Genomic DNA, 26,927 nt, shown 5'->3' with positions numbered 1-26,927 from the left:
ATCAGAAGATATCTAAGGCACATCTGCAACCTATTCCTGCATTTGACCATTTGACAAGCCATCTAATAGAAAAATGGTAGACTCTCGGTTCTTTACCTAACACAAAGTCAAGCAAGCAACACTTGTTGACCATAATGTATGCATCCTCAAGCTTTTCATAGCCAATTCCTTTAAAGAATATTAAAGCAAAACGTGTTCTAAAAGTTTAGGCAATGTTTTAACACTTGTTTGCCTCCCCAAATCTGTCAGCAAATTTTATGTTTGATTATTTCCAACAACGTATGCAGGAAGTAGACATTCAATAGTTTAATTTTTCTATCTGTCACCCTGAAAGTAATGGGGCTATCTCAAGACTGTCCGAAAACTCTCTCACCTACCCAGGATACATGTATACCATTATATTGAATCAAACCTTATAAAAGACAGTGATCAGTAAAATCCTGGATTGTATAATTATCGAGTAAGATCAGGAGAGTTTTTTAAAATATATAGTGTATCCCATATTGGCAATTATCACCAAATAAAAGACGCCATGACTACCCTAGGACAGCAAAAGACTGTCCCAAAACACCCTCAACTACCCATGATACATGTAGGCGATTAAATAGAACAAAACCAAATGAAAAGACAGCGATCTGTAAAATTCTACCCTGTATAATTATCGAGCAAGATCATTAGAGTTTATTCTTTTGTTGATACTTGCTGAAGACCGTCCCAAAACACACTCATCGACAGCAACATTCATATTTCAAAATATCTTTAAAGCTTCTTTCTTAAGTCTTTAATATGACAAAGAGCAGCTGAATAATTACATCCTAAGGGTCCTATCTTTATATTTGCAAAATTCTTGAACCAAATTATTAATTTTAATTGGTTTGATAATGGCAAGAATTACAATAAAATAAAAATTTTTAAAGCTGCTTTTTGTTTTTGTTTTTTTATAAATATATAAATACATTCAAAGGTTAAGGTTCCGTACATTAACAATACAAATTAAGTATTTGAGAACAACTGTACACTAAATCTAATAATTCTAATCGCAAGTAAATACTTTTATCATGATACGAACATGATTTTCCACAGTTTGATTATTTGGGTTTTTTTTTTGCGGCAAAATATGTTCCAAAATGAAGATCATGATAAGAATAATAACACCTGTAAGGAATGATTAATTGTTTTTAATGTCATTTTACCTATAAACTTTTTTATGTGCTATTGATGTTGATCTGAATTATTTTATTTTCGCGGGAGCTTATGTACAATATTATCACAGGAAAAGAAAGACGTCTGTGAGGTGCGTCAAAATGGGTGACGTACAATACAATCCTTACAACCAGGGTTCGTCCGATGAATACTCGTTAAGAAGATTACGAGGGAATATATCATTGTTATTTCTGATCCTTACTTTGCTAAAATAACTAATGTTTCCAAGTAATGAGAGATGACACTAAGAAGTAGATTTCTTAAACTTTGAAGGTAAATACTTCAGTGCGTCAAAACTGGGGTTGAAAAAGATGGACCACCCTGTTGTTGTGGATGCGTTTTTGTTTTCGTAAGGTGCTATAAATCGCTTAGATCTTCGAGAAAGCATATGGTTTTAGAGACGATTAAAACTGTGTTGCTAACGTACACCTTAAAAAAGGGGAGTGAAAGAGTTATCGACATAAAATGAATGCCGTAAAGGAAAAAAATTAGAAATTTAGAGAGACACGAGATGGACAACAAAGACGATACTGATAAAACTTAGTATTTACATTGTTGCAGGACCAAATCTGTATGAAAACAGCAGTTGGAATGATGTAATTGTAAAGTTCAAAAACAGAATATACAAAGTTTGTAGTAACTGACATTGCGTTTGTCATACGACAAACTACGGAATCAATTCAGTTGTCGGCAAATCGCAAGATACAATAACGCAGAAGGAAAGTAGATCGAAAAACTTGCAAGCAACCATTTACAGCTTGCATCAATGAAAATTAGAAAATTCTTGACTAGAATTATGAATGTAGCACTTGCAAGCAGTCATTTACAATAATGCAGAAGGAAAGTAGCACTTACAAACTGCCACGTACAATTTGCATCAATGAAAATACAATATACATTGATAGAATTATGAAAGTATCATTTGCAAGCAGCCATTTACAATAATGCATCATAGAAGATTAGGAAATACACGCATATAATTATTTCGGTAATCGCCCTCCATATATGCCTGCCATATTTCCGACAACGTGTGTGTCCGATTTAGATTTTTAACGTAGCTTTAAAATAAATTCAGTCATATCGCTACGATGCCTGCAATGTGGCAGTTTATAGTGATGTCTAGCACTGGGGCATCATGCTGCAGACATGTAGCATGATGTTCCACCCAGACACATTATCCTGACACCAGGCCGAACAGTCCTAAAACTAACCTCTTAATGCTGTGCGACTAGCGAGGCAGCTGTTAGTACCTTTTTTGTAAGTCTTTGGTATGATGTGGCCGGGGATCAAACTCACGATCTCCCGCATCAGAGGCGGGCGCTCTAACCACTAGGCCACTGGAGCGGTTCGACAACGCAAGCTTTCAATTTCTAGGTTATCCTTGTCCTTTGACGATAAGTGAACAATTAAGAAAACAAAGTCGTAATTACAAAATTTCTAAGTGCAAAAATCGTAATGTAGTTGAAGAGGATTTAGATAATATATAGTTGTAAGTACGAATTACTGAGTTGTAAGTAAGGGGCTGTAAGTCGCTTCTTCTTCTTCTGTACATTCGCCTCCTGTTCCACATGAAACTTTGAGAAAAGTATTTGAATAAAAATAAAAAACCTAGGTTCCACCGAGATTTGAACTCGGATTGCTGGATTCAAAGTCCAGAGTGCTAACCATTACACCATGGAACCTATAGGTTACAACGGGTCATCTTCTCAAAACTTATTAGTAGGTTGTAGTATATGCGTATTCTTTACAGTTTTGCTAAAACATGTGCATGAGGTAGTAGGAGCGAGGCGATAATACTCAATAGGAAGAGAGCTATTCCAGTATCCAATGGCAAGGACATGCGCAAACCGCAATATGTATGTGTATGACGGGTTCGCACACACTGGCTGCTGAATGGAAAAGTAAAAATAAATATACACACATTTGGCGGGAAACGCTTTACAACGCAGGTTTGTTCTTTTCCTATCACCATCATATACGTGAATCAGAGGAATAATTTAGCGGTGAGTACCCTGTGGACACCAACTTTTGGTGTCCGCAATATAAAATGTTCCCAGCAAGAAGGTTTATGCTTTGAATCCGTGTCCATAACGCATTAAATTGGAATGCACAGAGTGGGGGAGAGAGAGAGAGAGAGAGAGAGAGAGAGAGAGAGAGAGAGAGAGAGAGAGAGAGAACAACTATAAAAGAAATAGATCATATTTGTATAACAACAATGTGATCGTAAAGTGTACCTCTTAACACTTTGCACATTAGTGACATTTATAATAAATGTGTACGAATACAGTTTCTAAGGTATCGAGTGCTGGTCAGTATCAGTGTTGTCATGGTAGAGGTCACATTATAGAAAAGGGATTCGCTATTTAAAATCGATATCGACTAATATATGCATATATTGATAATGAAACACATATAGTGCAGTGTAATTGACTCCTCGCCTAGAAAAGTGAGAAAGAGGTAACGGTCCGGAGCCAATATCAAGACATAAAGGAAATGTGTTTACGTTGCGCAATTCTTTAATTGCAATTAATAAATCAAAGTCGAAATTACAAGATATCTTTGTTTTCAAATGGTAATGTAGTTGCAAAGAATTTGCGAGATTGCCCTTTTTAAGTGCGAATTATTGAATTGTCAGCAAGGAGCACTAGGTTGCAACTCTATTGCGAAACTAGATTCATATTTCGCACTAACCCATTTCCAAGCAATACTGTATGTCGTTAAATAGCTACATACAATGTATCCTCTCATACTCGCTTCTACTATTGTACATTTGTCTTCTGTTCGACATAAAACTTTAAGAAAAGGTATTTTTAGGATTAAAAAGATAAACTTAGGTTCCACCGAGATTTGAACTCAGATTGCTGGATTCAGAGTCCAGAGTGCTAACCATTACACCATGGAACCTATCGATGATACAGGGTCATATTCCAAAAACATGTTAGGAGGTAGTAATATATCAGTATTATATCAGCTTACCGTTGGACTCCCTTGTGTTCATTTATATTACCGATAAGGTGCATTCATGTTGTCAGAGATTTCGTCTTACTTTATTGATAAAACGTTACACTCCTGTAATACACACAAACAAACACACACACAGAGATGAATATGTATATATATATATATATATATATATATATATATATATATATATATATATATATATATATATATATATATATATATATATATATATATATATATATATATATATATATATATGAAAATAATAAAAGTGTATATGAAGATTAAAAGTGAAATGCCTAAAAGATTAGTACTATTACGTTCGAGTGGAATGTATATTAAATTAGTAAGATACATTGAAATATCTTAAAGTGATTAAATAAAATGAAATTATGCTGGCTAATTTAAAATCAAGTTATAAAGTTCACTTATGACTATCAGGCTAAATTTAGGCAGATCAATACTCTATATATAAATAATGATATAGTATGTTTTTCCCGAGATTTTAAAGTTCTAAATATGTCATCATTTAACCATCAAGGCGATATTTCTTCTATATTCCTGTCTACGTGAAAACCTCAGAGTCTGGGACTCTGTCTTGAAATCATATCCAGATGAGTTTCTTTAGGAAGCCCATTGAAAATGACATTATTTTATTGATGGAATTTAAGTCCTTTTACCGTCTTGAGTTTGGAACACTCATTACTAAAATTCGCACCTGACTCTTTGGTGCGGAATTGAAAGCACATGTTTCAAACACATACTGGTCCAGAAAATGCCGCGGCTCATATCCTTTCATCTGCTCAAAAGCTGACATCCAGATTTCATCTATACCGATAAATATAGGTTTCATCTATACTTATAAATGTAGGTTTGATTATGAGCACTCACAATCTTTAAGTTGTTGAATTTTAAATATCATGGTGTTTACATAGGTTTACTATGGGAACTGAATTAGTACCGTGAGTTTTGTGGACTGAACACATTTGCTCGTGAGATGCCACAGGCCACTCTTGCTTTGGCAATTCTGGCATTTGTCTCATCATCGCTTTGGACTGCACGCGACTGCTACTGCCAAGACAGGTGATCTTGTCCACTGCCAGGTGGGTTTGGCCATTCACGGTGATGGTATCCTCTTGGTAACCAAAACAATAATTTCCTTTAACTTCGTCTTCGGCTGTAGTCTCCTCAGATTGAAAAACAATCCGGCCCACCGGCATCTGATATCGATATCATTATCCTTACAGTATGGAGCGCTGGGCGATATCGGTACCGTAATGGCAAAAGATCACGTGATAACTAGCAGGCCGCGCCTTTTAAATTCTCAATTTCGAGGTCAATCCTATTGATCACACCTTGGAATATATGCCGATAACTGCAGTCGGATCACCTCACCTGTTTGCGAAAGAAGGATTGTCCGAAAAATTGCGAATGCATCTAACTACTTTTTCATTCGTAAGCTCTAGGTCAATCGTACAGTCATTATCTTCGTAGAAACTGTCGAGGTAGTCCGAATAGATCAGGGTTTATTTGTTGTTTCGGAGACATTTTCAGCGAACAAAATTAAACATTTTTTGTAAATTACTGCGAAGACTTGAAAAATCCGAGGAAATATGGAAAGGTCGTTGAAAAATCCAATGACGTATGGTGAGGTCGTTGAAAAATCCAAGGGCGTACGGAAATTTCTTTGAAAAATCCAAGGGCTATGGAAAGGTCTATATATGTATGAACAAACAACCATGTACAGCGATTAACTGACACTTACATAGAGACAGAGCTGATGATCCTTCGACAATATGAAGAAATTGTCATACTTCATTTTAGCATCGAGCTTGTTTTATTTTTAATTTGTAACTCAACAATTGTGACAATTTATTCATACTTTGTTGAACTAACCGGTTTTCAAACTATGTTGTATGACGAAATAGACACACATAGGGATCATATTCGCTTCAATTTGCATACACCCACCTCATCTTTCGCATTAGGATTTACAAAAATAAAATAAAGTCTTTAAATTAATGTAAATAAGAAAGAACTTAAAATAATATTCAAGGTTCCACCGAGATTTGAACTCGGATCGCTGGATTCAAAGTCCAGAGTGCTAACCATTACACCATGGAACCATTGTAGCATGTTTCGACAAGACACTTGTAAAAAGTGTCTCCACTGTTCTACGCCAAGTTCTGACAGCGGCCATTTAGGGGCCATGTTCTGATGACTTATGTTATTAGCAAAATCGCTAATTTTACCAGGCAACCAGATGAAGTCTTACACCTTCGCCTTTCGGAGACTATGCGGTGTGCTAAAGATCGTCGTGGTGGGCCGAAAGATTGGAAATTTAAAATTTCTGAAAGCTGCATTTCCATTGGCTAATTCCAAAATTAGTAGAATATGACCTCTTAGAGGTCGCTCTCAGATCTTCACGTGAGACAGAGGAGATTTGAATTTAATCAGATTGCCCCAGGCTTGTATCTATCAGTGTACATAGTTGCCTTATCTTATGTATACAGGAAGTGTAACTATGCAGTGGGAACACGTCACGAGTTGTAATTATATTGACACTAAATATGAAAAGAACTGTAACCCGACTGGGAATATTCTTATTTAATTTTTAGAAGGCAAATGAAGTACCTTTGTTGTTTAAGGTATAAAGTACATTCTGATTAACTTTTGTAAAAGAAACATCAAAGAAAACGCTGAATGTGGCTCTAAATTAACTGATTATGATAATGGTATCGATCCACATCTGAGAAGTGTAGATACATGTTCATTATTAGAATTTAGATAAAATTAAACAATGTTACATGTAACTGAGAGATGTGAGTCTTTAGTGTAGTTTCCCAATTTCACCTAGTAATACATACTAATCATCTGTAAACAATATTCTCTTATACATAGTTTTTTATATTTCTTCTATGAAATCCACTAGTAGTACGGAAAAGGGTCTTTTGTCTCATTCAATAACCTATGGGTCCCCGGACACCCATTCTGGCCTCTAACCCTTTGATAAGCTATCCACCACGCGACATATAGATGTTTGGATACTTTTTCTTGATTTTTCTATGACGTCCATATGGCTTTTCGGATGTCTTCCCTGCTCTCATACGTAGAACCCTTGAGTTGGATCTGTATTCAATATATATACACTGTACAAAAATGCTCACTTTTCGGAGAATTTATTTTGCGGGCAATAAAATAAGTTCCTTGCTCTTGCTATGAGCAAAAACCCATGAAAATGTTTATATTTTATTTGCTAATTAGTTATATCTGATACATTGACCCTCACAAAACTATTTTATTTATGAACCTGAGATGAAATTCTACATTTGGCCTCTTTCCCTAATGTAATTGTGCCTTCGAACAATGGACAAGGTATATTCCATAATTTAAATGTCTTAATCACTCAGCAAAGAGAGAGAGAGAGAGAGAGAGAGAGAGAGAGAGAGAGAGAGAGAGAGATTCACAAGTAAGTTAGTTTCTTCACAGAATAATAGAAACCACTAGCCAATTTCTGACTGCAGTTGTAAGATATCTGAGCAGAAAGTAACAGCTACTTTATAAGTATGCAAGTCAGTTTAATGTGAGTTATAGGCCACCAAGTAGTATTCCTCAGAGAAGACACAAGTCTCGGTTTTAAAAATTAAAGCCACACAAGTACCAGTTTATTACTTTGTGAAAAATGGGTTCATTATGAGAAAATGGCGGCAACCGATGCACCTGCTGGTGAAAGTGTTGTTCCGAAGGCATATGGACAGGACATGCACAGTATAGCCCATAAAACCCCTTAAGCTGGTCATTTGGTGTCAGTAAGACTTATCACAAGATCCTGAATCGTTTTTATTTGCTGAAAATTAAAGTGATGTTTTTCAGTACCTTAGCTCATCTTACACTTGTCAAATGGTAGGAAATCCCAATCAGAAGATATCTAAGGCACATCTGCAACCTATTCCTGCATTTGACCATTTGACAAGCCATCTAATAGAAAAATGGTAGACTCTCGGTTCTTTACCTAACACAAAGTCAAGCAAGCAACACTTGTTGACCATAATGTATGCGTCCTCAAGCTTTTCATAGCCAATTCCTTTAAAGAATATTAAAGCAAAACGTGTTCTAAAAGTTTAGGCAATGTTTTAACACTTGTTTGCCTCCCCAAATCTGTCAGCAAATTTTATGTTTGATTATTTCCAACAACGTATGCAGGAAGTAGACATTCAATAGTTTAATTTTTCTATCTGTCACCCTGAAAGTAATGGGGCTATCTCAAGACTGTCCGAAAACTCTCTCACCTACCCAGGATACATGTATACCATTATATTGAATCAAACCTTATAAAAGACAGTGATCAGTAAAATCCTGGATTGTATAATTATCGAGTAAGATCAGGAGAGTTTTTTAAAATATATAGTGTATCCCATATTGGTAATTATCACCAAATAAAAGACGCCATGACTACCCTAGGACAGCAAAAGACTGTCCCAAAACACCCTCAACTACCCATGATACATGTAGGCGATTAAACAGAACAAAACCAAATGAAAAGACAGCGATCTGTAAAATTCTACCCTGTATAATTATCGAGCAAGATCATTAGAGTTTATTCTTTTGTTGATACTTGCTGAAGACCGTCCCAAAACACACTCATCGACAGCAACATTCATATTTCAAAATATCTTTAAAGCTTCTTTCTTAAGTCTTTAATATGACAAAGAGCAGCTGAATAATTACATCCTAAGGGTCCTATCTTTATATTTGCAAAACTCTTGAACCAAATTATTAATTTTAATTGGTTTGATAATGGCAAGAATTACAATAAAATAAAACATTTTAAAGCTGTTTTTTGTTTTTGTTTTTTTATAAATATATAAATACATTCAAAGGTTAAGGTTCCGTACATTAACAATGCAAATTAAGTATTTGAGAACAACTGTACACTAAATCTAATAATTCTAATCGCAAGTAAATACTTTTATCATGATACGAACATGATTTTCCACAGTTTGATTATTTGGGTTTTTTTTTTGCGGCAAAATATGTTCCAAAATGAAGATCATGATAAGAATAATAACACCTGTAAGGAATGATTAATTGTTTTTAATGTCATTTTACCTATAAACTTTTTTATGTGCTATTGATGTTGATCTGAATTATTTTATTTTCGCGGGAGCTTATGTACAATATTATCACAGGAAAAGAAAGACGTCTGTGAGGTGCGTCAAAATGGGTGACGTACAATACAATCCTTACAACCAGGGTTCGTCCGATGAATACTCGTTAAGAAGATTACGAGGGAATATATCATTGTTATTTCTGATCCTTACTTTGCTAAAATAACTAATGTTTCCAAGTAATGAGAGATGACACTAAGAAGTAGATTTCTTAAACTTTGAAGGTAAATACTTCAGTGCGTCAAAACTGGGGTTGAAAAAGATGGACCACCCTGTTGTTGTGGATGCGTTTTTGTTTTCGTAAGGTGCTATAAATCGCTTAGATCTTCGAGAAAGCATATGGTTTTAGAGACGATTAAAACTGTGTTGCTAACGTACACCTTAAAAAAGGGGAGTGAAAGAGTTATCGACATAAAATGAATGCCGTAAAGGAAAAAAATTAGAAATTTAGAGAGACACGAGATGGACAACAAAGACGATACTGATAAAACTTAGTATTTACATTGTTGCAGGACCAAATCTGTATGAAAACAGCAGTTGGAATGATGTAATTGTAAAGTTCAAAAACAGAATATACAAAGTTTGTAGTAACTGACATTGCGTTTGTCATACGACAAACTACGGAATCAATTCAGTTGTCGGCAAATCGCAAGATACAATAACGCAGAAGGAAAGTAGATCGAAAAACTTGCAAGCAACCATTTACAGCTTGCATCAATGAAAATTAGAAAATTCTTGACTAGAATTATGAATGTAGCACTTGCAAGCAGTCATTTACAATAATGCAGAAGGAAAGTAGCACTTACAAACTGCCACGTACAATTTGCATCAATGAAAATACAATATACATTGATAGAATTATGAAAGTATCATTTGCAAGCAGCCATTTACAATAATGCATCATAGAAGATTAGGAAATACACGCATATAATTATTTCGGTAATCGCCCTCCATATATGCCTGCCATATTTCCGACAACGTGTGTGTCCGATTTAGATTTTTAACGTAGCTTTAAAATAAATTCAGTCATATCGCTACGATGCCTGCAATGTGGCAGTTTATAGTGATGTCTAGCACTGGGGCATCATGCTGCAGACATGTAGCATGATGTTCCACCCAGACACATTATCCTGACACCAGGCCGAACAGTCCTAAAACTAACCTCTTAATGCTGTGCGACTAGCGAGGCAGCTGTTAGTACCTTTTTTGTAAGTCTTTGGTATGATGTGGCCGGGGATCAAACTCACGATCTCCCGCATCAGAGGCGGGCGCTCTAACCACTAGGCCACTGGAGCGGTTCGACAACGCAAGCTTTCAATTTCTAGGTTATCCTTGTCCTTTGACGATAAGTGAACAATTAAGAAAACAAAGTCGTAATTACAAAATTTCTAAGTGCAAAAATCGTAATGTAGTTGAAGAGGATTTAGATAATATATAGTTGTAAGTACGAATTACTGAGTTGTAAGTAAGGGGCTGTAAGTCGCTTCTTCTTCTTCTGTACATTCGCCTCCTGTTCCACATGAAACTTTGAGAAAAGTATTTGAATAAAAATAAAAAACCTAGGTTCCACCGAGATTTGAACTCGGATTGCTGGATTCAAAGTCCAGAGTGCTAACCATTACACCATGGAACCTATAGGTTACAACGGGTCATCTTCTCAAAACTTATTAGTAGGTTGTAGTATATGCGTATTCTTTACAGTTTTGCTAAAACATGTGCATGAGGTAGTAGGAGCGAGGCGATAATACTCAATAGGAAGAGAGCTATTCCAGTATCCAATGGCAAGGACATGCGCAAACCGCAATATGTATGTGTATGACGGGTTCGCACACACTGGCTGCTGAATGGAAAAGTAAAAATAAATATACACACATTTGGCGGGAAACGCTTTACAACGCAGGTTTGTTCTTTTCCTATCACCATCATATACGTGAATCAGAGGAATAATTTAGCGGTGAGTACCCTGTGGACACCAACTTTTGGTGTCCGCAATATAAAATGTTCCCAGCAAGAAGGTTTATGCTTTGAATCCGTGTCCATAACGCATTAAATTGGAATGCACAGAGTGGGGGGGGGGGGGTAGAGAGAGAGAGAGAGAGAGAGAGAGAGAGAGAGAGAGAGAGAGAGAACAACTATAAAAGAAATAGATCATATTTGTATAACAACAATGTGATCGTAAAGTGTACCTCTTAACACTTTGCACATTAGTGACATTTATAATAAATGTGTACGAATACAGTTTCTAAGGTATCGAGTGCTGGTCAGTATCAGTGTTGTCATGGTAGAGGTCACATTATAGAAAAGGGATTCGCTATTTAAAATCGATATCGACTAATATATGCATATATTGATAATGAAACACATATAGTGCAGTGTAATTGACTCCTCGCCTAGAAAAGTGAGAAAGAGGTAACGGTCCGGAGCCAATATCAAGACATAAAGGAAATGTGTTTACGTTGCGCAATTCTTTAATTGCAATTAATAAATCAAAGTCGAAATTACAAGATATCTTTGTTTTCAAATGGTAATGTAGTTGCAAAGAATTTGCGAGATTCCCCTTTTTAAGTGCGAATTATTGAATTGTCAGCAAGGAGCACTAGGTTGCAACTCTATTGCGAAACTAGATTCATATTTCGCACTAACCCATTTCCAAGCAATACTGTATGTCGTTAAATAGCTACATACAATGTATCCTCTCATACTCGCTTCTGCTATTGTACATTTGTCTTCTGTTCGACATAAAACTTTAAGAAAAGGTATTTTTAGGATTAAAAAGATAAACTTAGGTTCCACCGAGATTTGAACTCAGATTGCTGGATTCAGAGTCCAGAGTGCTAACCATTACACCATGGAACCTATCGATGATACAGGGTCATATTCCAAAAACATGTTAGGAGGTAGTAATATATCAGTATTATATCAGCTTACCGTTGGACTCCCTTGTGTTCATTTATATTACCGATAAGGTGCATTCATGTTGTCAGAGATTTCGTCTTACTTTATTGATAAAACGTTACACTCCTGTAATACACACAAACAAACACACACACACAGATGAATATGTATATATATATATATATATATATATATATATATATATATATATATATATATATATATATATATATATATATATATATATATATATATATATATATATATATATATGAAAATAATAAAAGTGTATATGAAGATTAAAAGTGAAATGCCTATAAGATTAGTACTATTATGTTCGAGTGGAATGTATATTAAATTAGTAAGATACATTGAAATATCTTAAAGTGATTAAATAAAATGAAATTATGCTGGCTAATTTAAAATCAAGTTATAAAGTTCACTTATGACTATCAGGCTAAATTTAGGCAGATCAATACTCTATATATAAATAATGATATAGTATGTTTTTCCCGAGATTTTAAAGTTCTAAATATGTCATCATTTAACCATCAAGGCGATATTTCTTCTATATTCCTGTCTACGTGAAAACCTCAGAGTCTGGGACTCTGTCTTGAAATCATATCCAGATGAGTTTCTTTAGGAAGCCCATTGAAAATGACATTATTTTATTGATGGAATTTAAGTCCTTTTACCGTCTTGAGTTTGGAACACTCATTACTAAAATTCGCACCTGACTCTTTGGTGCGGAATTGAAAGCATATGTTTCAAACACATACTGGTCCAGAAAATGCCGCGGCTCATATCCTTTCATCTGCACAAAAGCTGACATCCAGATTTCATCTATACCGATAAATATAGGTTTCATCTATACTTATAAATGTAGGTTTGATTATGAGCACTCACAATCTTTAAGTTGTTGAATTTTAAATATCATGGTGTTTACATAGGTTTACTATGGGAACTGAATTAGTACCGTGAGTTTTGTGGACTGAACACATTTGCTCGTGAGATGCCACAGGCCACTCTTGCTTTGGCAATTCTGGCATTTGTCTCATCATCGCTTTGGACTGCACGCGACTGCTACTGCCAAGACAGGTGATCTTGTCCACTGCCAGGTGGGTTTGGCCATTCACGGTGATGGTATCCTCTTGGTAACCAAAACAATAATTTCCTTTAACTTCGTCTTCGGCTGTAGTCTCCTCAGATTGAAAAACAATCCGGCCCACCGGCATCTGATATCGATATCATTATCCTTACAGTATGGAGCGCTGGGCGATATCGGTACCGTAATGGCAAAAGATCACGTGATAACCAGCAGGCCGCACCTTTTAAATTCTCAATTTCGAGGTCAATCCTATTGATCACACCTTGGAATATATGCCGATAACTGCAGTCGGATCACCTCACCTGTTTGCGAAAGAAGGATTGTCCGAAAAATTGCGAATGCATCTAACTACTTTTTCATTCGTAAGCTCTAGGTCAATCGTACAGTCATTATCTTCGTAGAAACTGTCGAGGTAGTCCGAATAGATCAGGGTTTATTTGTTGTTTCGGAGACATTTTCAGCGAACAAAATTAAACATTTTTTGTAAATTACTGCGAAGACTTGAAAAATCCGAGGAAATATGGAAAGGTCGTTGAAAAATCCAATGACGTATGGTGAGGTCGTTGAAAAATCCAAGGGCGTACGGAAATTTCTTTGAAAAATCCAAGGGCTATGGAAAGGTCTATATATGTATGAACAAACAACCATGTACAGCGATTAACTGACACTTACATAGAGACAGAGCTGATGATCCTCCGACAATATGAAGAAATTGTCATACTTCATTTTAGCATCGAGCTTGTTTTATTTTTAATTTGTAACTCAACAATTGTGACAATTTATTCATACTTTGTTGAACTAACCGGTTTTCAAACTATGTTGTATGACGAAATAGACACACATAGGGATCATATTCGCTTCAATTTGCATACACCCACCTCATCTTTCGCATTAGGATTTACAAAAATAAAATAAAGTCTTTAAATTAATGTAAATAAGAAAGAACTTAAAATAATATTCAAGGTTCCACCGAGATTTGAACTCGGATCGCTGGATTCAAAGTCCAGAGTGCTAACCATTACACCATGGAACCATTGTAGCATGTTTCGACAAGACACTTGTAAAAAGTGTCTCCACTGTTCTACGCCAAGTTCTGACAGCGGCCATTTAGGGGCCATGTTCTGATGACTTATGTTATTAGCAAAATCGCTAATTTTACCAGCCAACTAGATGAAGTCTTACACCTTCGCCTTTCGGAGACTGTGCGGTGTGCTAAAGATCGTCGTGGTGGGCCGAAAGATTGGAAATTTAAAATTTCTGAAAGCTGCATTTCCATTGGCTAATTCCAAAATTAGTAGAATATGACCTCTTAGAGGTCGCTCTCAGATCTTCACGTGAGACAGAGGAGATTTGAATTTAATCAGATTGCCCCAGGCTTGTATCTATCAGTGTACATAGTTGCCTTATCTTATGTATACAGGAAGTGTAACTATGCAGTGGGAACACGTCACGAGTTGTAATTATATTGACACTAAATATGAAAAGAACTGTAACCCGACTGGGAATATTCTTATTCAATTTTTAGAAGGCAAATGAAGTACCTTTGTTGTTTAAGGTATAAAGTACATTCTGATTAACTTTTGTAAAAGAAACATCAAAGAAAACGCTGAATGTGGCTCTAAATTAACTGATTATGATAATGGTATCGATCCACATCTGAGAAGTGTAGATACATGTTCATTATTAGAATTTAGATAAAATTAAACAATGTTACATGTAACTGAGAGATGTGAGTCTTTAGTGTAGTTTCCCAATTTCACCTAGTAATACATACTAATCATCTGTAAACAATATTTTCTTATACATAGTTTTTTATATTTCTTCTATGAAATCCACTAGTAGTACGGAAAAGGGTCTTTTGTCTCATTCAATAACCTATGGGTCCCCGGACACCCATTCTGGCCTCTAACCCTTTGATAAGCTATCCACCACGCGACATATAGATGTTTGGATACTTTTTCTTGATTTTTCTATGACGTCCATATGGCTTTTCGGATGTCTTCCCTGCTCTCATACGTAGAACCCTTGAGTTGGATCTGTATTCAATATATATACACTGTACAAAAATGCTCACTTTTCGGAGAATTTATTTTGCGGGCAATAAAATAAGTTCCTTGCTCTTGCTATGAGCAAAAACCCATGAAAATGTTTATATTTTATTTGCTAATTAGTTATATCTGATACATTGACCCTCACAAAACTATTTTATTTATGAACCTGAGATGAAATTCTACATTTGGCCTCTTTCCCTAATGTAATTGTGCCTTCGAACAATGGACAAGGTATATTCCATAATTTAAATGTCTTAATCACTCAGCAAAGAGAGAGAGAGAGAGAGAGAGAGAGAGAGAGAGAGAGAGAGATTCACAAGTAAGTTAGTTTCTTCACAGAATAATAGAAACCACTAGCCAATTTCTGACTGCAGTTGTAAGATATCTGAGCAGAAAGTAACAGCTACTTTATAAGTATGCAAGTCAGTTTAATGTGAGTTATAGGCCACCAAGTAGTATTCCTCAGAGAAGACACAAGTCTCGGTTTTAAAAATTAAAGCCACACAAGTACCAGTTTATTACTTTGTGAAAAATGGGTTCATTATGAGAAAATGGCGGCAACCGATGCACCTGCTGGTGAAAGTGTTGTTCCGAAGGAATATGGACAGGACATGCATAGTATAGCCCATAAAACCCCTTAAGCTGGTCATTTGGTGTCAGTAAGACTTATCACAAGATCCTGAATCGTTTTTATTTGCTGAAAATTAAAGTGATGTTTTTCAGTACCTTAGCTCATCTTACACTTGTCAAATGGTAGGAAATCCCAATCAGAAGATATCTAAGGCACATCTGCAACCTATTCCTGCATTTGACCATTTGACAAGCCATCTAATAGAAAAATGGTAGACTCTCGGTTCTTTACCTAACACAAAGTCAAGCAAGCAACACTTGTTGACCATAATGTATGCGTCCTCAAGCTTTTCATAGCCAATTCCTTTAAAGAATATTAAAGCAAAACGTGTTCTAAAAGTTTAGGCAATGTTTTAACACTTGTTTGCCTCCCCAAATCTGTCAGCAAATTTTATGTTTGATTATTTCCAACAACGTATGCAGGAAGTAGACATTCAATAGTTTAATTTTTCTATCTGTCACCCTGAAAGTAATGGGGCTATCTCAAGACTGTCCGAAAACTCTCTCACCTACCCAGGATACATGTATACCATTATATTGAATCAAACCTTATAAAAGACAGTGATCAGTAAAATCCTGGATTGTATAATTATCGAGTAAGATCAGGAGAGTTTTTTAAAATATATAGTGTATCCCATATTGGTAATTATCACCAAATAAAAGACGCCATGACTACCCTAGGACAGCAAAAGACTGTCCCAAAACACCCTCAACTACCCATGATACATGTAGGCGATTAAATAGAACAAAACCAAATGAAAAGACAGCGATCTGTAAAATTCTACCCTGTATAATTATCGAGCAAGATCATTAGAGTTTATTCTTTTGTTGATACTTGCTGAAGACCGTCCCAAAACACACTCATCGACAGCAACATTCATATTTCAAAATATCTTTAAAGCTTCTTTCTTAAGTCTTTAATATGACAAAGAGCAGCTGAATAATTACATCCTAAGGGTCCTATCTTTATATTTGCAAAATTCTTGAACCAAATTATTAATTTTAATTGGTTTGATAATGGCAAGAATTACAATAAAATAAAAATTTTTAAAGCTGTTTTTTGTTTTTGTTTTTTATATATATAAATACATTCAAAGGTTAAGGTTCCGTACATTAACAATGCAAATTAAGTATTTGAGAACAACTGTACACTAAATCTAAAAATTCTAATCGCAAGTAAATACTTTTATCATGATACGAACATGATTTTCCACAGTTTGATTATTTGGTTTTTTTTTTTGCGGCAAAATATGTTCCAAAATGAAGATCATGATAAGAATAATAACACCTGTAAGGAATGATTAATTGTTTTTAATGTCATTTTACCTATAAACTTTTTTATGTGCTATTGATGTTGATCTGAATTATTTTATTTTCGCGGGAGCTTATGTACAATATTATCACAGGAAAAGAAAGACGTCTGTGAGGTGCGTCAAAATGGGTGACGTACAATACAATCCTTACAACCAGGGTTCGTCCGATGAATACTCGTTAAGAAGATTACGAGGGAATATATCATTGTTATTTCTGATCCTTACTTTGCTAAAATAACTAATGTTTCCAAGTAATGAGAGATGACACTAAGAAGTAGATTTCTTAAACTTTGAAGGTAAATACTTCAGTGCGTCAAAACTGGGGTTGAAAAAGATGGACCACCCTGTTGTTGTGGATGCGTTTTTGTTTTCGTAAGGTGCTATAAATCGCTTAGATCTTCGAGAAAGCATATGGTTTTAGAGACGATTAAAACTGTGTTGCTAACGTACACCTTAAAAAAGGGGAGTGAAAGAGTTATCGACATAAAATGAATGCCGTAAAGGAAAAAAATTAGAAATTTAGAGAGACACGAGATGGACAACAAAGACGATACTGATAAAACTTAGTATTTACATTGTTGCAGGACCAAATCTGTATGAAAACAGCAGTTGGAATGATGTAATTGTAAAGTTCAAAAACAGAATATACAAAGTTTGTAGTAACTGACATTGCGTTTGTCATACGACAAACTACGGAATCAATTCAGTTGTCGGCAAATCGCAAGATACAATAACGCAGAAGGAAAGTAGATCGAAAAACTTGCAAGCAACCATTTACAGCTTGCATCAATGAAAATTAGAAAATTCTTGACTAGAATTATGAATGTAGCACTTGCAAGCAGTCATTTACAATAATGCAGAAGGAAAGTAGCACTTACAAACTGCCACGTACAATTTGCATCAATGAAAATACAATATACATTGATAGAATTATGAAAGTATCATTTGCAAGCAGCCATTTACAATAATGCATCATAGAAGATTAGGAAATACACGCATATAATTATTTCGGTAATCGCCCTCCATATATGCCTGCCATATTTCCGACAACGTGTGTGTCCGATTTAGATTTTTAACGTAGCTTTAAAATAAATTCAGTCATATCGCTACGATGCCTGCAATGTGGCAGTTTATAGTGATGTCTAGCACTGGGGCATCATGCTGCAGACATGTAGCATGATGTTCCACCCAGACACATTATCCTGACACCAGGCCGAACAGTCCTAAAACTAACCTCTTAATGCTGTGCGACTAGCGAGGCAGCTGTTAGTACCTTTTTTGTAAGTCTTTGGTATGATGTGGCCGGGGATCAAACTCACGATCTCCCGCATCAGAGGCGGGCGCTCTAACCACTAGGCCACTGGAGCGGTTCGACAACGCAAGCTTTCAATTTCTAGGTTATCCTTGTCCTTTGACGATAAGTGAACAATTAAGAAAACAAAGTCGTAATTACAAAATTTCTAAGTGCAAAAATCGTAATGTAGTTGAAGAGGATTTAGATAATATATAGTTGTAAGTACGAATTACTGAGTTGTAAGTAAGGGGCTGTAAGTCGCTTCTTCTTCTTCTGTACATTCGCCTCCTGTTCCACATGAAACTTTGAGAAAAGTATTTGAATAAAAATAAAAAACCTAGGTTCCACCGAGATTTGAACTCGGATTGCTGGATTCAAAGTCCAGAGTGCTAACCATTACACCATGGAACCTATAGGTTACAACGGGTCATCTTCTCAAAACTTATTAGTAGGTTGTAGTATATGCGTATTCTTTACAGTTTTGCTAAAACATGTGCATGAGGTAGTAGGAGCGAGGCGATAATACTCAATAGGAAGAGAGCTATTCCAGTATCCAATGGCAAGGACATGCGCAAACCGCAATATGTATGTGTATGACGGGTTCGCACACACTGGCTGCTGAATGGAAAAGTAAAAATAAATATACACACATTTGGCGGGAAACGCTTTACAACGCAGGTTTGTTCTTTTCCTATCACCATCATATACGTGAATCAGAGGAATAATTTAGCGGTGAGTACCCTGTGGACACCAACTTTTGGTGTCCGCAATATAAAATGTTCCCAGCAAGAAGGTTTATGCTTTGAATCCGTGTCCATAACGCATTAAATTGGAATGCACAGAGTGGGGGGGGGGTAGAGAGAGAGAGAGAGAGAGAGAGAGAGAGAGAGAGAGAGAGAACAACTATAAAAGAAATAGATCATATTTGTATAACAACAATGTGATCGTAAAGTGTACCTCTTAACACTTTGCACATTAGTGACATTTATAATAAATGTGTACGAATACAGTTTCTAAGGTATCGAGTGCTGGTCAGTATCAGTGTTGTCATGGTAGAGGTCACATTATAGAAAAGGGATTCGCTATTTAAAATCGATATCGACTAATATATGCATATATTGATAATGAAACACATATAGTGCAGTGTAATTGACTCCTCGCCTAGAAAAGTGAGAAAGAGGTAACGGTCCGGAGCCAATATCAAGACATAAAGGAAATGTGTTTACGTTGCGCAATTCTTTAATTGCAATTAATAAATCAAAGTCGAAATTACAAGATATCTTTGTTTTCAAATCGTAATGTAGTTGCAAAGAATTTGCGAGATTCCCCTTTTTAAGTGCGAATTATTGAATTGTCAGCAAGGAGCACTAGGTTGCAACTCTATTGCGAAACTAGATTCATATTTCGCACTAACCCATTTCCAAGCAATACTGTATGTCGTTAAATAGCTACATACAATGTATCCTCTCATACTCGCTTCTACTATTGTACATTTGTCTTCTGTTCGACATAAAACTTTAAGAAAAGGTATTTTTAGGATTAAAAAGATAAACTTAGGTTCCACCGAGATTTGAACTCAGATTGCTGGATTCAGAGTCCAGAGTGCTAACCATTACACCATGGAACCTATCGATGATACAGGGTCATATTCCAAAAACATGTTAGGAGGTAGTAATATATCAGTATTATATCAGCTTACCGTTGGACTCCCTTGTGTTCATTTATATTACCGATAAGGTGCATTCATGTTGTCAGAGATTTCGTCTTACTTTATTGATAAAACGTTACACTCCTGTAATACACACAAACAAACACACACACACAGATGAATATATATATATATATATATATATATATATATATATATATATATATATATATATATATATATATATATATATATATATATATATATATATATATATATATATATATATATATATATATATGAAAATAATAAAAGTGTATATGAAGATTAAAAGTGAAATGCCTAAAAGATTAGTACTATTACGTTCGAGTGGAATGTATATTAAATTAGTAAGATACATTGAAATATCTTAAAGTGATTAAATAAAATGAAATTATGCTGGCTAATTTAAAATCAAGTTATAAAGTTCACTTATGACTATCAGGCTAAATTTAGGCAGATCAATACTCTATATATAAATAATGATATAGTATGTTTTTCCCGAGATTTTAAAGTTCTAAATATGTCATCATTTAACCATCAAGGCGATATTTCTTCTATATTCCTGTCTACGTGAAAACCTCAGAGTCTGGGACTCTGTCTTGAAATCATATCCAGATGAGTTTCTTTAGGAAGCCCATTGAAAATGACATTATTTTATTGATGGAATTTAAGTCCTTTTACCGTCTTGAGTTTGGAACACTCATTACTAAAATTCGCACCTGACTCTTTGGTGCGGAATTGAAAGCACATGTTTCAAACACATACTGGTCCAGAAAATGCCGCGGCTCATATCCTTTCATCTGCACAAAAGCTGACATCCAGATTTCATCTATACCGATAAATATAGGTTTCATCTATACTTATAAATGTAGGTTTGATTATGAGCACTCACAATCTTTAAGTTGTTGAATTTTAAATATCATGGTGTTTACATAGGTTTACTATGGGAACTGAATTAGTACCGTGAGTTTTGTGGACTGAACACATTTGCTCGTGAGATGCCACAGGCCACTCTTGCTTTGGCAATTCTGGCATTTGTCTCATCATCGCTTTGGACTGCACGCGACTGCTACTGCCAAGACAGGTGATCTTGTCCACTGCCAGGTGGGTTTGGCCATTCACGGTGATGGTATCCTCTTGGTAACCAAAACAATAATTTCCTTTAACTTCGTCTTCGGCTGTAGTCTCCTCAGATTGAAAAACAATCCGGCCCACCGGCATCTGATATCGATATCATTATCCTTACAGTATGGAGCGCTGGGCGATATCGGTACCGTAATGGCAAAAGATCACGTGATAACCAGCAGGCCGCACCTTTTAAATTCTCAATTTCGAGGTCAATCCTATTGATCACACCTTGGAATATATGCCGATAACTGCAGTCGGATCACCTCACCTGTTTGCGAAAGAAGGATTGTCCGAAAAATTGCGAATGCATCTAACTACTTTTTCATTCGTAAGCTCTAGGTCAATCGTACAGTCATTATCTTCGTAGAAACTGTCGAGGTAGTCCGAATAGATCAGGGTTTATTTGTTGTTTCGGAGACATTTTCAGCGAACAAAATTAAACATTTTTTGTAAATTACTGCGAAGACTTGAAAAATCCGAGGAAATATGGAAAGGTCGTTGAAAAATCCAATGACGTATGGTGAGGTCGTTGAAAAATCCAAGGGCGTACGGAAATTTCTTTGAAAAATCCAAGGGCTATGGAAAGGTCTATATATGTATGAACAAACAACCATGTACAGCGATTAACTGACACTTACATAGAGACAGAGCTGATGATCCTCCGACAATATGAAGAAATTGTCATACTTCATTTTAGCATCGAGCTTGTTTTATTTTTAATTTGTAACTCAACAATTGTGACAATTTATTCATACTTTGTTGAACTAACCGGTTTTCAAACTATGTTGTATGACGAAATAGACACACATAGGGATCATATTCGCTTCAATTTGCATACACCCACCTCATCTTTCGCATTAGGATTTACAAAAATAAAATAAAGTCTTTAAATTAATGTAAATAAGAAAGAACTTAAAATAATATTCAAGGTTCCACCGAGATTTGAACTCGGATCGCTGGATTCAAAGTCCAGAGTGCTAACCATTACACCATGGAACCATTGTAGCATGTTTCGACAAGACACTTGTGAAAAGTGTCTCCACTGTTCTACGCCAAGTTCTGACAGCGGCCATTTAGGGGCCATGTTCTGATGACTTATGTTATTAGCAAAATCGCTAATTTTACCAGCCAACCAGATGAAGTCTTACACCTTCGCCTTTCGGAGACTGTGCGGTGTGCTAAAGATCGTCGTGGTGGGCCGAAAGATTGGAAATTTAAAATTTCTGAAAGCTGCATTTCCATTGGCTAATTCCAAAATTAGTAGAATATGACCTCTTAGAGGTCGCTCTCAGATCTTCACGTGAGACAGAGGAGATTTGAATTTAATCAGATTGCCCCAGGCTTGTATCTATCAGTGTACATAGTTGCCTTATCTTATGTATACAGGAAGTGTAACTATGCAGTGGGAACACGTCACGAGTTGTAATTATATTGACACTAAATATGAAAAGAACTGTAACCCGACTGGGAATATTCTTATTCAATTTTTAGAAGGCAAATGAAGTACCTTTGTTGTTTAAGGTATAAAGTACATTCTGATTAACTTTTGTAAAAGAAACATCAAAGAAAACGCTGAATGTGGCTCTAAATTAACTGATTATGATAATGGTATCGATCCACATCTGAGAAGTGTAGATACATGTTCATTATTAGAATTTAGATAAAATTAAACAATGTTACATGTAACTGAGAGATGTGAGTCTTTAGTGTAGTTTCCCAATTTCACCTAGTAATACATACTAATCATCTGTAAACAATATTCTCTTATACATAGTTTTTTATATTTCTTCTATGAAATCCACTAGTAGTACGGAAAAGGGTCTTTTGTCTCATTCAATAACCTATGGGTCCCCGGACACCCATTCTGGCCTCTAACCCTTTGATAAGCTATCCACCACGCGACATATAGATGTTTGGATACTTTTTCTTGATTTTTCTATGACGTCCATATGGCTTTTCGGATGTCTTCCCTGCTCTCATACGTAGAACCCTTGAGTTGGATCTGTATTCAATATATATACACTGTACAAAAATGCTCACTTTTCGGAGAATTTATTTTGCGGGCAATAAAATAAGTTCCTTGCTCTTGCTATGAGCAAAAACCCATGAAAATGTTTATATTTTATTTGCTAATTAGTTATATCTGATACATTGACCCTCACAAAACTATTTTATTTATGAACCTGAGATGAAATTCTACATTTGGCCTCTTTCCCTAATGTAATTGTGCCTTCGAACAATGGACAAGGTATATTCCATAATTTAAATGTCTTAATCACTCAGCAAAGAGAGAGAGAGAGAGAGAGAGAGAGAGAGAGAGAGAGAGAGAGATTCACAAGTAAGTTAGTTTCTTCACAGAATAATAGAAACCACTAGCCAATTTCTGACTGCAGTTGTAAGATATCTGAGCAGAAAGTAACAGCTACTTTATAAGTATGCAAGTCAGTTTAATGTGAGTTATAGGCCACCAAGTAGTATTCCTCAGAGAAGACACAAGTCTCGGTTTTAAAAATTAAAGCCACACAAGTACCAGTTTATTACTTTGTGAAAAATGGGTTCATTATGAGAAAATGGCGGCAACCGATGCACCTGCTGGTGAAAGTGTTGTTCCGAAGGCATATGGACAGGACATGCATAGTATAGCCCATAAAACCCCTTAAGCTGGTCATTTGGTGTCAGTAAGACTTATCACAAGATCCTGAATCGTTTTTATTTGCTGAAAATTAAAGTGATGTTTTTCAGTACCTTAGCTCATCTTACACTTGTCAAATGGTAGGAAATCCCAATCAGAAGATATCTAAGGCACATCTGCAACCTATTCCTGCATTTGACCATTTGACAAGCCATCTAATAGAAAAATGGTAGACTCTCGGTTCTTTACCTAACACAAAGTCAAGCAAGCAACACTTGTTGACCATAATGTATGCATCCTCAAGCTTTTCATAGCCAATTCCTTTAAAGAATATTAAAGCAAAACGTGTTCTAAAAGTTTAGGCAATGTTTTAACACTTGTTTGCCTCCCCAAATCTGTCAGCAAATTTTATGTTTGATTATTTCCAACAACGTATGCAGGAAGTAGACATTCAATAGTTTAATTTTTCTATCTGTCACCCTGAAAGTAATGGGGCTATCTCAAGACTGTCCGAAAACTCTCTCACCTACCCAGGATACATGTATACCATTATATTGAATCAAACCTTATAAAAGACAGTGATCAGTAAAATCCTGGATTGTATAATTATCGAGTAAGATCAGGAGAGTTTTTTAAAATATATAGTGTATCCCATATTGGCAATTATCACCAAATAAAAGACGCCATGACTACCCTAGGACAGCAAAAGACTGTCCCAAAACACCCTCAACTACCCATGATACATGTAGGCGATTAAATAGAACAAAACCAAATGAAAAGACAGCGATCTGTAAAATTCTACCCTGTATAATTATCGAGCAAGATCATTAGAGTTTATTCTTTTGTTGATACTTGCTGAAGACCGTCCCAAAACACACTCATCGACAGCAACATTCATATTTCAAAATATCTTTAAAGCTTCTTTCTTAAGTCTTTAATATGACAAAGAGCAGCTGAATAATTACATCCTAAGGGTCCTATCTTTATATTTGCAAAATTCTTGAACCAAATTATTAATTTTAATTGGTTTGATAATGGCAAGAATTACAATAAAATAAAAATTTTTAAAGCTGCTTTTTGTTTTTGTTTTTTTATAAATATATAAATACATTCAAAGGTTAAGGTTCCGTACATTAATAATGCAAATTAAGTATTTGAGAACAACTGTACACTAAATCTAATAATTCTAATCGCAAGTAAATACTTTTATCATGATACGAACATGATTTTCCACAGTTTGATTATTTGGGTTTTTTTTTTGCGGCAAAATATGTTCCAAAATGAAGATCATGATAAGAATAATAACACCTGTAAGGAATGATTAATTGTTTTTAATGTCATTTTACCTATAAACTTTTTTATGTGCTATTGATGTTGATCTGAATTATTTTATTTTCGCGGGAGCTTATGTACAATATTATCACAGGAAAAGAAAGACGTCTGTGAGGTGCGTCAAAATGGGTGACGTACAATACAATCCTTACAACCAGGGTTCGTCCGATGAATACTCGTTAAGAAGATTACGAGGGAATATATCATTGTTATTTCTGATCCTTACTTTGCTAAAATAACTAATGTTTCCAAGTAATGAGAGATGACACTAAGAAGTAGATTTTTTAAACTTTGAAGGTAAATACTTCAGTGCGTCAAAACTGGGGTTGAAAAAGATGGACCACCCTGTTGTTGTGGATGCGTTTTTGTTTTCGTAAGGTGCTATAAATCGCTTAGATCTTCGAGAAAGCATATGGTTTTAGAGACGATTAAAACTGTGTTGCTAACGTACACCTTAAAAAAGGGGAGTGAAAGAGTTATCGACATAAAATGAATGCCGTAAAGGAAAAAAATTAGAAATTTAGAGAGACACGAGATGGACAACAAAGACGATACTGATAAAACTTAGTATTTACATTGTTGCAGGACCAAATCTGTATGAAAACAGCAGTTGGAATGATGTAATTGTAAAGTTCAAAAACAGAATATACAAAGTTTGTAGTAACTGACATTGCGTTTGTCATACGACAAACTACGGAATCAATTCAGTTGTCGGCAAATCGCAAGATACAATAACGCAGAAGGAAAGTAGATCGAAAAACTTGCAAGCAACCATTTACAGCTTGCATCAATGAAAATTAGAAAATTCTTGACTAGAATTATGAATGTAGCACTTGCAAGCAGTCATTTACAATAATGCAGAAGGAAAGTAGCACTTACAAACTGCCACGTACAATTTGCATCAATGAAAATACAATATACATTGATAGAATTATGAAAGTATCATTTGCAAGCAGCCATTTACAATAATGCATCATAGAAGATTAGGAAATACACGCATATAATTATTTCGGTAATCGCCCTCCATATATGCCTGCCATATTTCCGACAACGTGTGTGTCCGATTTAGATTTTTAACGTAGCTTTAAAATAAATTCAGTCATATCGCTACGATGCCTGCAATGTGGCAGTTTATAGTGATGTCTAGCACTGGGGCATCATGCTGCAGACATGTAGCATGATGTTCCACCCAGACACATTATCCTGACACCAGGCCGAACAGTCCTAAAACTAACCTCTTAATGCTGTGCGACTAGCGAGGCAGCTGTTAGTACCTTTTTTGTAAGTCTTTGGTATGATGTGGCCGGGGATCAAACTCACGATCTCCCGCATCAGAGGCGGGCGCTCTAACCACTAGGCCACTGGAGCGGTTCGACAACGCAAGCTTTCAATTTCTAGGTTATCCTTGTCCTTTGACGATAAGTGAACAATTAAGAAAACAAAGTCGTAATTACAAAATTTCTAAGTGCAAAAATCGTAATGTAGTTGAAGAGGATTTAGATAATATATAGTTGTAAGT

The 26,927-nt window shown here is 35.5% G+C and overlaps 9 non-coding genes across 9 annotated transcripts; all 9 read right to left on the bottom strand.

Moving 5' to 3' along the window:
• Nucleotides 1-2,813: 2,813 nt before the first annotated feature.
• Nucleotides 2,814-2,885, bottom strand: Trnaq-uug (transfer RNA glutamine (anticodon UUG)). The gene has a single exon. It is a non-coding gene; the product is annotated as a tRNA-Gln (tRNA).
• A 1,150-nt stretch (nt 2,886-4,035) lies between these two features.
• Nucleotides 4,036-4,107, bottom strand: Trnaq-cug (transfer RNA glutamine (anticodon CUG)). Its single transcript has one exon. It is a non-coding gene; the product is annotated as a tRNA-Gln (tRNA).
• Nucleotides 4,108-6,221: 2,114 nt separating this feature from the next.
• Nucleotides 6,222-6,293, bottom strand: Trnaq-uug (transfer RNA glutamine (anticodon UUG)). The gene has a single exon. It is a non-coding gene; the product is annotated as a tRNA-Gln (tRNA).
• Nucleotides 6,294-10,896: 4,603 nt separating this feature from the next.
• On the bottom strand, nt 10,897-10,968 carry Trnaq-uug (transfer RNA glutamine (anticodon UUG)). Its single transcript has one exon. It is a non-coding gene; the product is annotated as a tRNA-Gln (tRNA).
• A 1,151-nt stretch (nt 10,969-12,119) lies between these two features.
• On the bottom strand, nt 12,120-12,191 carry Trnaq-cug (transfer RNA glutamine (anticodon CUG)). The gene has a single exon. It is a non-coding gene; the product is annotated as a tRNA-Gln (tRNA).
• Nucleotides 12,192-14,299: 2,108 nt separating this feature from the next.
• On the bottom strand, nt 14,300-14,371 carry Trnaq-uug (transfer RNA glutamine (anticodon UUG)). Its single transcript has one exon. It is a non-coding gene; the product is annotated as a tRNA-Gln (tRNA).
• A 4,594-nt stretch (nt 14,372-18,965) lies between these two features.
• On the bottom strand, nt 18,966-19,037 carry Trnaq-uug (transfer RNA glutamine (anticodon UUG)). The gene has a single exon. It is a non-coding gene; the product is annotated as a tRNA-Gln (tRNA).
• A 1,144-nt stretch (nt 19,038-20,181) lies between these two features.
• On the bottom strand, nt 20,182-20,253 carry Trnaq-cug (transfer RNA glutamine (anticodon CUG)). The gene has a single exon. It is a non-coding gene; the product is annotated as a tRNA-Gln (tRNA).
• A 2,118-nt stretch (nt 20,254-22,371) lies between these two features.
• Nucleotides 22,372-22,443, bottom strand: Trnaq-uug (transfer RNA glutamine (anticodon UUG)). Its single transcript has one exon. It is a non-coding gene; the product is annotated as a tRNA-Gln (tRNA).
• Nucleotides 22,444-26,927: the final 4,484 nt, after the last annotated feature.

Source organism: Sinohyriopsis cumingii, chromosome 17, assembly GCF_028554795.1.
Source record: "Sinohyriopsis cumingii isolate HCF-2022 chromosome 17, ASM2855479v2, whole genome shotgun sequence".
NCBI lineage: Eukaryota > Metazoa > Mollusca > Bivalvia > Unionida > Unionidae > Sinohyriopsis > Sinohyriopsis cumingii.
The sequence above is the reverse complement of the archived record's forward strand: the minus strand, read 5'-3'. Positions and strand labels throughout refer to the sequence as shown.